This window comes from Cornus florida, unplaced genomic scaffold (genome assembly GCF_030987335.1).
Source record: "Cornus florida cultivar Cherokee Brave unplaced genomic scaffold, ASM3098733v1 CherokeeBrave_3.0.0_Hap2_Chr10, whole genome shotgun sequence".
Lineage (NCBI taxonomy): Eukaryota > Viridiplantae > Streptophyta > Magnoliopsida > Cornales > Cornaceae > Cornus > Cornus florida.
In genome coordinates this window covers 66,455,467-66,467,327 of record NW_026775580.1, presented here as the reverse complement: position 1 = coordinate 66,467,327, position 11,861 = coordinate 66,455,467, and the positions used below count along the sequence as shown (strand labels likewise).

The following is an 11,861-nucleotide window of genomic DNA, read 5'->3' as shown; positions in this document are numbered from 1 at the left end:
AAAACTAAAACAGATTAAATAAAAAGTGTACTATCATATAAGCAACTGTTATATAGTGTCATATTTTCCTTCATCTTTCCAAGTTGTAATTAGACTGATGAAGTGATTTGAAATCATAAAAAAGAAATATATAAATTTATTTATAGTAAGCCTAGTGTTGGATTCTTTCCTTGTCTTTTTTTGGTTCATTATTCAAAAATCACCAAATTGTTTTAAAAGTTATTCTTCCATCCTTAAATTTTGGTTTTGATTTTGATTTTTAGTTCACAAGTTCAAATCTTGAATGTGTGATTCGACCCTACTTATTTAATTTATACCATTTTCAGTTTAGTTTTTTATACTTCTTTATTTTTGCACGATGTGTAAAGAAGTAATGATAGAATCCACAATTCTACACGTGCCAAATTTGCACTCAAAAGTCCTGAGGTTTGTTTTGTTCTAACTACACTCAACTCCCTTAGGTTTGGCGCGTTATTACACTCAACTCCCACTTGTCATCCACACCATGCGAAATGTTCATTTTACCCTTCACTTACTTGAATTGAATGCTTTAATGGTGGCTGTCTAAGTAAATTTGAAAAAGAAAATGAACGCAACAACTATAAAATGGTAGGGATGAGGTATTTTTGTAATTTTCTTACTTTTTAAGGTTGAAAATGTCTTTCACTACAATGAATGGTATTGTGGAAATTTTAATTTATTAAGTATATGACAGCAAAAAAGATAATGCAGGTGTCCTAAGATGAGCTTAACGAGAATAGAAATCTCATGTAGTACGAATACAAACCGTAAAGGAGTGGCCTAACGATTCTTCAGACCTTCGGAATTTGAAGTTAAAAGTATTAGAAAAGTTGCCACAGGGATAATGTACTGGCTTGTGAAATATGCTGAGCGTCTCACATCACGTCACCGCCCGCACACCCCATGTGATGGGGGCAGACAATGGGCCCCCGTGCACTGCCAATTTGCAGTTGGCCCAAACAATGAGTCTTCGGCGACAGACGTCCCGACAATTGGTTGTTGAGAAAAACAAATTGTTACAATCAAGCAGCACTTCATATTGTTGCCAACCCAATTTTCCCTGAACGCACTAAACATATTGAAATTGACTATCACATCGTTCGCGAGAAGCTTCTCACTGGTCTGATTTCTCCGTGACATGTCTCGCCCACTCAATAACTTACCGACATATTCACAAAAGCCCTTGGTGGCCATCCTTTTTATTGACTGTTATGCAAGTTGGGTATTACGATCTTCACCCTCGAACTTGAGAGGGAGTGTTAAAATATCCCACGATTAGTGCTAAAATATCCCACTAATCATGGGATGTCCGATATCTTCTCCTTATTTAGGTTCTTTGTTTCAGGAAAGGTTGTTCTCCATTTTTTTTGTATATATTCTTTTATACAGTACACGTTGTAAATATGAAACAAACATATAATTTATATGTTTTCTCAATTATAGTTTTATACATTCTTCTCAATTTTTACAATATTGCCTAAAAATACATGAATAATCTTGATAAATTTATCAGTTCGAATTTGCAACACGCGGCGATCTAGCTTCACGAAACTGCTTCTCTTTGGATAGAATTTTTGCCAACCGACAGATATTAAACAAATAGTAGAAACATGAATTAGGTAAATTAACTCATGAGATGCTGATTTATCATTATAGTTTAATTACAATATTGTAAGTTTGACACACACACACACACATATACCTTATAAGTGCCTCCTCATTAGTACCCTTGTTAAAGGGATCACAAATACCAGTATCTAATTCATTCTTGAAACTGGCTTCTTCAATAGGTCTTCTCCAACTTTCACCAAATCTTCCAAGTTCTCTTTAGTTACAATATCAACCGATGACAGGTTCCCAATTAATGTGTCATCCGGCATTTTTTTTTTCAACAAAATTATAAAGGACAAAATTTAATTTGGAATGTTTATAAATTGAATTTAAGAAAAAAATAATAGCAATTAGAATATAGTATTATAGTCTGTGCACGTATATATATGTTTATACCTGAATTCGAAGGTAATTATCTTCAGATTGAAGGTCTTGAAAAATAGTAGAAATGTGAAAGTCGACCATATCACCACTTGCTTGAGTAAACACATCCACTAATGGAGTGGAACCATCAGTTGTCAACCATCCCAAAACACTTCATTGTGCTACTTCATTTGCATCATATTTCTCTTTAGCTTTTGGCGTACCAGTCCCTAAGGATACAACAAGAAACCTATTATAGTCCGGATTAATGGAAGCGAATTCAGGATTGCCCCAGTTAATCGACTATGTCACTTCACCCATGGCAACTGAAGCCTGAAACCAAAAATAATTTATCATCAGGATGTACATTATATTTGCTAAGGTGATCCTCAAATATGCTAAAATTCAATGTCAATTTAATTAGAACATACCGGATTATTAGTTGCTACACCACCATCAATAAGATTAAATTTTCTCACTTTCCCTTAGGAATCACCTGTTTCGAAATAGTGGGCAGGAAGATAGGTTGTGGCATCTGAAGTCGAAATACATATATCTTAAAGCAAGGCATCTAGGCATGGATTGTTCTTCACCTGAGTCATGAAAATGATAATATAAAGTTTAATTTTAAATATGATAATATTAGGAGTTGGAGCCATTGTCACATACACAGATATGTATTTAATAGCTTGAGAAGATAGTTGGCTGGAATATCTTGATGTCAAAAGTAGGGATCACAACATTAGCTAATGTTTCGTGCAAACGTGTGTTTTCAAGTTTTTCCCTAACAATATTATGGAGATACTTGTTTTTTTGAAAGATAAAATATCAAATTATATAAATAAGTAGGAAGGTACAAATTCAGGCCCAATAAGGTATCGAGCCCAAATGGAATAAATACAATGCTGAAGTGCAACAAGCCCATGACCCATAAACACCCAGCCCAAATCCAACATTTAAATTGTTAACAAGGCCGTGTGGTCATCCATACACTCCGTTTTGAAAAGATAAAATATCAAATTATGGAGATACTTGCCATCATATTTTTGTCTTGATAGGGCCTTGATAATCTCTTTTGTATCACAAGTAAATCGACCACTACAAATCAAAACATAATAGCATAATGTTAATTATATAGTGATCATATTGGCATGACATTCAGGGTTAAGCTCATCCGTACATTTCCTGAGGGAAGATTTTAGGGCATTGTTCAAGGCAGAATTCCTTGATGTCTTTTGCAGCAAATTTAGGGCGGCAGCTCTTTTCATCATCTGGTGTAGTTAGCGTGGTAGTCACAATCAGAGACGAAGTCAAAAAAATTGTGTGAGGGGAAGCGATAGTGTAATTTTTTGAATAATTTTAGTGGAGGCGGTAGTATAATTTTGTGCGTCTATATATCAAAAAATGTAAATTAACAAGATACATTACTTAAAAATATATATCTAAATGGCTCCGTCCCTGGTCACAAAACCACCGGTGCTTGTTCCTGCAATAATGTCAAAGTAGTCTACAATTCTTGCATCCTCGCCGTCCAATTTCTGCACCAGACCAGGCAATGCCATCATGCATGAATTAGTTAGAACATTTAATTGTTAAACTTAGTTCTCACGCACCCATAAATGCCAGTATGGGGTTCGAACCACTCACCTCTTTTTTAAGTGAGGAAAAATTATACCAACTAAATAGCCCAATCGTAGCATTTTACTAAAAATTACAGGAACGCTGTCACATTTGTTGTAAAAATTATGGCCTTGTTTGTCCTGTGATTAAGTATCATATGGAAATAAGAACGAGATTACAGAATGAGTTGAGGATTTTTTTTTTTTTTTTTACCTGGAGTTACGACTCTAGAAAGCCTAGAATTATCCCAGGGATAATCCCACTTATGCCACCTCCATAAATGCTAAGAACAGTGATTACATTTCCACAAGTTAGTGGTTGCAAGGGTGATTTTGATCCTTCCATGATAGGTTCAGGAAAAGGAATGCAAGAGATAGTGTGTGTGTTTAGAAAATGGAGGTAGTTTTGAAGTTTCAAAAGAACCCAGAGAAATGAAGTACTATTATTGTACACTTTAATGCTCATTGAAATAGCATTGTTAGAGTATTGATAGACTCTATTGTACAGGCTTGGTGTTACAAGGAGTATTTGTCTCACGTTTAATCCAGATGGAAAGTGAAATGGGTGGGTATGTAATATTACCCAATAGTTTAAGTTTTTGAATAAATAGGCAAGTGTTTAACCGTTACCGTTAGTATCAGAGTCAAACCAAATTCTTAATTCGGTGTCACACCAAGCGTTCAGCCCGGAGGAGTCCGGGTGATCCAACCCGAATAGACAAGGTGACCCAACCACAAAGAGGGCGTTGCGAGTTCAAAAATATTACAATGAGTATTTGTCCAACATCGGATCCGAATAGAAAGTAAAATAGGTATAAATGGATATGTATGCGCATTACTACTCAATAATTTAAATTTTTGAGTAAATAGGCAAGCACCTATAATTTACAATTAAAGTGTTAAAAATATGGATGTGAGACTTTTCTTAGTCAAATTTGACGAAGTTATAGTTTGTAGGGTATGTACATTAAATTGTATGGCCTAGAAATAGGTCCAACGAAAAATTGATCATTTCAAATTCGAACATGTTTCATGGCACTGGCTCCTCAGCCCTATAAATGAGACTTGAGGTTCGGCCATAAGATAATTTATTGTAGCATTTTTTAGGTAAGGAGAATTAATTGTAATTGGTGAATTGAAATGTTCTATGAAAGATTCAAATTAACTAGGTCGTAATTATTGAGGCATCTAGAAATCGAAAAAGTTTACAAAGTCTAGAAGAGGAGTGTTAGTTGCATTCTTGTAGCACATCACTTTCTTCGTGCTACAAACTTTCCTTCCTCTAAAGGAGAAAATATTTGGACAGTTGGTATGTTGTCATTAATACGCCCCATCAATAAAAATCTAGCGAAGCTGCTAAGAAACTGAACTCATGAATATGTAAGAATTCCTGTCAGCCACAACAATCTAATGATCTATTGTCCCAAAAGTGACTACAAGCAATGATGTTGAAAATCCATCCGAGGAATGCATTTGAATGGTGAGACATCTGCAGAATTCTACATTCAATTATCCGCATAGAGTTTAATTATTGTTTGGCACTGACCTTCTCTCAGAATGGAAGCTTCAATCTCACTGTATACCACAGGATGCAGTCCATTAATGAATTGATCGATCATCGATTTCATAACCTAGGTTACCGGAATTGTTTTGTATAGCCATTGATAACAGCTATAATAGAGGTCGTTATCAACGGCTATTCCTGATCATTAGTTCTGGGACAATTCTTGTTTCGCCCTCTTCTTCTTGTTGATAGCTAGCTGCTTGGGCTTCAATATGGGCCTATTGTAATTATTATGTTATTTATTTATTTGAGTTCTAAAAAATTATCATGCCCATTTGGCTTACTATTGAGGGATTTTTACATATAAATATATTTATGGGGTCATATTTACACTATGTAGTCAAAGTCATATATATAGTTTTGAAAAAAAAAATTTGACTAAATTTATGATGTGGACGTGAATTTCACTGTTCATTACAATTTATTGTCCAAAATAACCTTTCACCTTTTAAACCAAATTACCAAACTGCCCTATTTCATTAATTCACCCAAACAAAGCCCAAATTTCTTTTAAGGGCAATGGTTGTGTTCATGCCCCCGCCGCTTCTCTCTTCCCTCAGATATACATTACACATATATGCCGCCCCCAACGGTCAAAAATTCCTCTTCTCCAATGAGCAGAAGCTCTTCACCGCCTTCCATCCACATCCCATGCAAATGTTGTTCCGCTCATACAAAACAAAGTAACAAAAACAAGCCATTGGTCCGTCTCAAATGGCTCGAAACGACGAGGCCAAAGTGATAAGGTCATCTAGCGTCTTGAAGCTTGAAGCTTTGGTTCGATATATGGGGAAAATGGACTCGATGACACAACAACAACATTTGCAGACTTTTAGCTTTCAAAAAAAAAAAAAATTTGCAGACTTACTGGGTCTCATCTGGTTTTCCTCCATCTCTCTCTATCTGGTTTTCCTCGATCATACATGGTCGGTTCTATATATATATATATATATATATATCATTAAGCTTGTGTTTAATTTTTTGAAGATGGGGCTGCTCTCCGGGAAGGTACCAACTAAAATTTGATGCAGAAGACACATGTTACCTGGGCAGTTCATGCCGAAGGCCGAGATTACATATATGATTGTGTAATGTATATCTGAAGACTGAATGAAGAGAGAAGCAGCGACGGAGGGGAATGAACAAATCAGTGCCCTAACAAAAATTATAGGCTTTGTCTGGGTTAATTAATGAAATGGGCAATTTGATTTTAAAAGTGAAAGGTTATTTTGGATAATAAATTATAGTGAATAGTGAAAGCTCATGTCCACATAATTAATTTGGTTAATTTTATTTTTTTCGAAACTATGGGACTTTAGCTACATCATAGTGTAAATATGAGCCAATAAGTACATTTATATATAAAAATTCCTAATGTTTAAACTCTCAATCATAAGTTTTGAGAATTAAAGAAAATACCACTATATTATAAGAAGAAAAAAGATATGTACAAGGTCCATGAAGAATGGACAGAGTTCCAAGGCTATAACCAGTTACTGTAAGCAGCAATATATCAGATACTATTATGCCTTGGAAAACCTACACAATAACAACAGAAAAGCAACACAAAATATACTAACACACCATTCTAGTTACTGCAAGGAACAACAAGCACAAAGTCTCACAATGCGCCACTTCAAAGAAGGAATCAGGATTGTCTGAGAGCAACCCAACAATCTAGTCACAGCAAAAAGAACTTCAGCAAACACAGTGTGTCACCTCAAAGAAGCAAATAGGAATGTCTGTGAGCAAACTCACAGCCCTTTGTGAAGAGTTTCTGCAGGTTAATCAATGAGCCAATCATCCTTAAGTCTACCCCTCTACTTAACTTTATAGAAGCAAATCTTACTCTAACACAAATCTTGTGATATCCCTCAATTCTAGAGCCACGGGTGATCAAGTCCGAGCACAGATCCGAGGGATACCAAACAATTAATATATAAACAAGCAGAAAATAAAAACTGAATTAAGAATAAACTAATAATACGCTGAATGAAATCTAAAATAAGAAACCTCAAACTTGAAATAATAAATTAAGTATAATTTAAAACCGTACAACTCGGGAATCCACCTAGTGGACCCCTAATTCCAAATCCTTGAATTAATTTACAAAATTTAAATCTAAAATTAAAATAGAAAGGAAGTCCTATGTAACCGGAAGAGTGAGTGTCGGTATCTGCATCAACACGATCAAGCTCTCAGCCTGGTATTGTCGAACACCTGAAAAATAAAGGAGTGGGTCAGGCCCATAATGCAAGTCCTTATCTACTACGATCCAAACAGGAATTCGATACGCAGATACATCTTAGAAAGACTCAACAATATCTAGAGTAGTCCATATATGTATATATTACACACTATAGGACGCTCACTAGTCCAATAGGTATGTCTCAGCCTGAGTAGAGATACCAAGCAAATCGCACGTAATGTGGTCATGTGTACCTAGACCTACCAGGGAACAAAACCACTGTCCAGTTATCCATCCTAGGCGATATACGCACCCTAACCATGGTCCTGAGATTCAAGCTCATACCATGGCACCATAATATAAATATATAAAGTCCGTTCAAAGTGTGTCATTCAAAAAGCTTATTGACCTGACACAAAGTTATAAGTAGGACTTAACTTTTGTAGTTAATCCATCTTATTTCTGAATAGGTAGGTCTTAGTATTTTTTTTTTTTATTTTTAAACTAAGCCATCCCTAATATGCCACCGTCCCATACCGGTGCATATACATCCATATAAGTAGAACTTAACTTTTATAGTTACTTCAACTTGTTCCAAAATAGGTAGGAGTTAGTATTTTAACTAATCCGTCCTTAATATGCCACCGTCCCATACCGGTGCATACAATCCTCCAAATAGCATAGTTTACAAATAACACTATGTATTCAACAACCATTCTCCAAAATATGCATCATTATAATCTAATACATATATATCAATATTAGGCATTCATTATAAGGCCTAACTATAACATTTCAATAATGTAAACTGCCAAAATAATCTAAGCATTTACATTCTTCAACTTGTCCATAAATCGATGCAGTTCCGTAGCAAGGTGTATATAAATTTAGTCCAACATAAATATAGTTAAACATGGGTGTAACTAAGTCATGCCTCCACTGAAATACTTAGAACCCAAGTTTTAATCCATTAAATTGATATAACAGGTTTATGAAACTTCCTTCTCCAAACAGTACTATAATTGTGCATTTATGTACTGAATTAAGTATCAGACTATTCCAAACACACATACACATAATTGAATAACAACCTGCTTATAACAAAGCTGCCAAACATGCTTCAAAACCTAAGAACATGTAAAGAAATCAAATCTCTTCCAGACAGTATTTTAGCAAATGAGATATATAATAGATTTAAGCGATCAGTCAATCCCAACCAAGCATACATGTATTTAATTAACATAATGTTCATAACTCAACTACAGATCATGATTCAAAACTTAAGATCATGCAAAGAAAACAAATTGCACATCAGTCTGCAACACAAGCCAGTTGCTCTCTCAACCACATATAGACCTTTGATCAAACTGATGTTAATTCTATCCCAAATTCTGAATATAAGCTTGGTTCTTAATTATTTCATTCATCATAAGCAGTGTATTACCTCACTCAACAGCCTTTAAACCATTCCAGAAACCCAGACTCAGCCAAACAGAACATAAAATTTCAGTTTTACGCACCATAAAGAGAAAGAGAAGGCTCTAAGTTTCACAGAGCCTTCTCCACTTTAGGAGAGCCAGCTCCCCTTCCTTGGGAGCCAGCTTTAGATGGGTGGGAGCCGGCTCTCACCCCTAGAGAGCCGGCTCTAGTGTTTTGGGAGCAGGCTCCCTCCAAGTTTTGGAGCCTGCTCTCACCCCTAAGAGCCCTGGCTTGATCTGCATCTATCATCTTCGACTCCGGCGGTTTCAGTCTTTAAAAACAGTTTTATTACAGATTTTCAAGTCCTATCCTCATCCTAGATTAATCACAAGATAGAGTTATACGAACAAGAATGGAAATAAACATCAGTTTATGGAACCACGACAATCAGAGTTTCAAACTGAACTTGCAAACTACTGCTAAACAGATTAAATTCAATGATGTTAGAAACTGTTTCAACATGTATTAACGATGTAATTAAGTCTTACTTTAATTCCTGGAGTGTAACTAAGCATGCACAGAACACAAATTCCTGGGAAAGAGAAGATCAGAAACTTGCCTTGGAGTTTCAGATTTGAAACTCTAATTCCACAGTTTCTGTAAGATACGTTTGTGTCCTAACTGCAAGTCTGCTCCTCCAGTGCTTTAGTTCAACCTAGAAACACCCCATACCTTCCTCTTTGAACTACTTTAATAATCAACCAAGGATACTCTGCGTTTTCTCTCTAACTCCTCCCTCTGTTTCTCCGGTAAAATTATTTGTTTGCAACCCTAGGTAGAATGTACATATGTATATTTATAGACTTATAAACCCTAAACTCCAATTCTAGTTGTATTCCAAGAATAAAACATCTTAATAGGAAAAATAATAAGGCGGCTACATCTTGACACCTAAAACCCTAAGTCACGATACATCAGCTCCCATAAACCGTGAATTAACTATATTAAACAATTATGTAATTACAGTAATTAATAACAGCCAGTTAATACATGTAAATAAATAAATCAAATACACACCAATTAACTAAAAAAAAAACTAACAAATAATACAACACTTAATTCAATTAAGGAAACAAAACAATTAAAATCATTTAAGCAAACACAATTAATCACTTTAAAAAAATAAAACAAGTAAGTCACATAACTAAATTAATTAATCAATGAAAAACAAAATTAAATTTCCAATTCTATCCTTTTGAAAACTAGAGGTATTACATTCTTCCCCTCTAACAAAAAGAATTCTGTCCTCGGAATTCACGAAACTATGAATTAATGACTTTACCAAACTCATTTTCGTTTTCGTGGGGCACAACTTCATTAGATGAGCTCCACCAAATTCCAACATATCCAACAAAATACCATGTATAAGCAATAGTATATTTGTACAACTCCCAGATTGTATCTATTAACGATCCAATCGTACCTAATATTTAGCAAAGGGTAATGAGCACGATTCCTCCATGTTCCAGATAACAGACGCATATAATTCTTATACATGCAGCGTTTTAACAAGTTGGTAACGCTATAGTATAAGCAACTGCCTAACTTGATTAGCCAAATTCGTGAAAAGGTAGTGTAATACAGAAAACTAACCGTCCTCCAAAACAACCATTTCCTGATAGAGAACTGTTATATACGAGTTCAACTATCTACCAAATCCGATTGCCGCCTCCAAACCGTACACACTCCTTACTAAAAGAGAGTATGTTTCTCCAATGTATCCTGATATAAAGTCAAGGCATTATCATATAACCTCGCTTCTAGGCCGAACCAACCAGTGGGAGATCGGCACCACCTACTATCCAAAATCCCAGACATTGTCGCACAAACCCCCTTGTGCCAACAATAGCACAGACAATATCTGAAAAGCTAAGCAACGCTTCCAATTACCCATGCCAACCTAGGATATATCCTAAGCATATTTACCGTGATTTAAATATAATATTGTGATCACATTTCCTGTCTAGAGATGCGAAGCATAGTTGTTGCTCCAACACCTTCAGAAAACTCCTTCGACACAGCACCGGTTATCTGCTATATTGAATAACCACATGCTATAACTCCGTTATCAGTGCAATGGAGAACGGATAAGAAGCGCCAAAGTAAACACCAAGTGTAGTCCTCACGCGAACTCGCTCTATCCCCTATTCTTAAACCATATGGAAATTAAAATTTCAACTAATGTTGGTAACTTCTACCAACCATCCTCTCCTGATTAGTCCTACTCTAATCTCGATATAGGAAGTGGCTAAAACCTCCAGTGATATCCAAGTATCAATTTTTTTTTTTTTTTTTTTTTTTTTTTACCTTAAAGCATCAGGTCTCCTCCGAGACCAAATAAAGAACTAAGAATTGTGAACCTCAGTCCTTACAACCTCCTCCCAATTTGTCTAACGACAGTATCCGTATTCTGGTAACACCAGCTTCCATATTTAGATGTTCGATCACATCTTTAGGAACCAAATTCTTAATTAAGGATAGACTGATGAATAGTTAATCCTGTGTACTATCCTCAATTGGTTGCGTTCCTACAAGTACCTAAAGTTTCTGAGAAGATATTCAGCCAAGTCATTTTTTCCGATAAACGTTACAGTTTATCAAATGATTCTTTATCATTTGACTCGAACCACTGGGTTACCTATCCCATCCTAAAAACGTATTATAACTACGCATGTCCAAGTTTGGTAAAAGTTAGATATACCTACCAAATCCTATGATCCTATGTCTAAAATCCTAGCGTACTCAACGCTATTCCTCCAAAACGGTAGTTGACGGATCACTCATTTATTCCCCAACGAAACCGTAATCCCGATCCTGAAATAATAACGAAAAGGAAACACATAAAGCACACATAATAAAACACGATAGAACCCTACGTAAAACATCGTTCCTCCTAGCAAAGAAAATCTCCTTTTAGAAATCAACTTTACCTGATTGGTTCACAATCTCCCTTCCACCGTTTCGGAGGTAATCATCCAATCTCGAAACATAGCTCAAAACAAAATCCATTTGCCTC

At 35.5% G+C, this 11,861-nt stretch overlaps 1 pseudogene; it reads right to left on the bottom strand.

Annotated features, from left to right (window-relative positions):
• Positions 1-1,530: 1,530 nt before the first annotated feature.
• Positions 1,531-4,162, bottom strand: LOC132277745 (patatin-like protein 2; annotated as a pseudogene).
• Positions 4,163-11,861: the final 7,699 nt, after the last annotated feature.